The 1923-nt window shown below is 31.9% G+C and overlaps 1 long non-coding RNA gene across 1 annotated transcript; it reads left to right on the forward strand.

The window, feature by feature from the left end:
• Window positions 1-487: 487 nt before the first annotated feature.
• On the forward strand, window positions 488-1587 carry LOC148781931 (uncharacterized). The gene is made up of 2 exons (XR_016055854.1): window positions 488-611; window positions 1300-1587. It is a non-coding gene; the product is annotated as an uncharacterized LOC148781931 (long non-coding RNA).
• The last annotated feature ends 336 nt before the right edge of the window (window positions 1588-1923 follow it).

The following is a 1923-nucleotide window of genomic DNA, read 5'->3' on the forward strand; positions in this document are numbered from 1 at the left end:
AATGATAATGAATAATCGGGAAAACAATTGAAATAAATTGGTCCGCTACATAAACTTGATTTTATCATTCCTAATAGGGAATCGGAGAATTTACTATGCCTATTATCTTATAAACATATTAAGATGGAGTTATTTAATCCTAACCTTGTTAAGGGTTTAATGGCTATTTGGATTAATCCTATATGTAAATAATTATAGTTTTTGCTTTTATGTACCTGTATTATTTTGTTCGATAATAATTGAAAGTTTTATTGATTACTGGTTCTGATAGGATTTGTTCTACAGTTTTTATAGTATAACCTACTTTTAATTCAAAGGTACCTTTTTTATATATATTTGAAATAGGTACTTTAGGTATATTCCAGTTTGTTATTTGTTTTTCTATATTGTCTATTACGATTTCTTCTATGTTTTTTATCCTTATAGTATTACTAGCTTGTGGTAGTTCTTTATTTGATAGATTCCTAATGAAATTTGCCATTATTAGGTTGCGGATGAGTGCTTTCTTGGCTACCTCTTACGTCCTTTTGACCTCAGCGGCTCTCCTGGCCTTAACGGTCTTTTGACTAGGTGCTCGTGAGCCTCAACTCTCGGACCAACTTTCTCTAATGGTAAATCTCAGTAGTGTTTGTGCCTCCTAAAGTACTATCACTTACTATAAATACTTATTGAATAGGAACAAACGTATACGTTGTTTACAGAGTTGGCTCTGATACCATTTACACGCCAAGATCTACTTTGATAATTTTAAGTTCTAAATTAATCTTGCATAGCCTAAATATAGTAATATTAGGATTATTATGAATACGGAAAAGGGGGCTGTATCTATAATTAACCAAGTAGAATAAGTATTTTGATAAATCTTAATACTGAACACAATTCTTATTAACATAATAACTTTATACAAACTGTTTCTAAACACAATTCATAACAACTTCATACAAACTGTTTAAACATACTGTTTACAAACAGAAATAAGAAAAACTTACAGAGTACATATGCAGTAACTGTAAAATGACTTCCACTCCGATGGACAATGACTTGGTAGATAAGCGTAATTACAATCACACATCACACGACATATTAAATCTAATTTTTACAAGAGAAATGAGAAGAGAGCAAGAATTTCTGGAGAGGAGAGAATTCTCCTAAGAGTTGCTAGCTTGCTAATTCCTGGGGATGGTCTTCTGGTAAGGGCTTCCTTCTTTTTATAGGCCTCGGACTTCATTGCTTACTAAACTGGAATGTATAAGTTTAAGATTCTCTTGGATAATTGCTTCAAAGGCTGGATGGCGACAGGTAGGGAGAAAACATTACTTGGACGGCAATGATTGGACGGCTTTAGACGGTGGCTTCAAATGCGTGGATAGCTAAGTGGATGGTTGCTGCACGGCTTTAGACGGTGGCTTTAAAATGGCTTGCCAACGGGCAAATATCTGTTTCGAAACCAAATTTTGCACATCTTTGGCAATAATATCTTTTGCAGCTTTGCAATCAGGTTGAATAAAAAAATGAGTATTTAATATATCACTTTGGAATTTAATGACACAATGTACAATAGAAAAAAGTTCTTTTTTGACCGTAAAATAATTTTGTTGAGTAGAATTCCATGCTTTAGAAGTATACCGTACTAATTGTTCTTTATTATTAATATGTTGTTTTAATATTCCACTTAATCCTAATTCAGATACATCGCATTTTATGAATTTTAAAGTATTAGGATGGGCTAAAGTTAGGCATGGTAGTTCTTTAGCTTTGAGTTTGATTTTTTTCACAGCTTGAGTATGTTCATCTGTCTATTTATGAGGATTCTTTTTTAGTTTATCATACAAGGGTTTAGCATCTAATGCTAGATTTTCATAAAAATCTACCATATAATTTAAGCACCCAAAGAATCTTTGTAATTCAATTTTATCTAATATA

This window comes from Amborella trichopoda, chromosome 5 (genome assembly GCF_054954075.1).
Source record: "Amborella trichopoda isolate Santa Cruz 75 chromosome 5, AtrichopodaSantaCruz75HAP2 v2.0, whole genome shotgun sequence".
Classification (NCBI taxonomy): domain Eukaryota; kingdom Viridiplantae; phylum Streptophyta; class Magnoliopsida; order Amborellales; family Amborellaceae; genus Amborella; species Amborella trichopoda.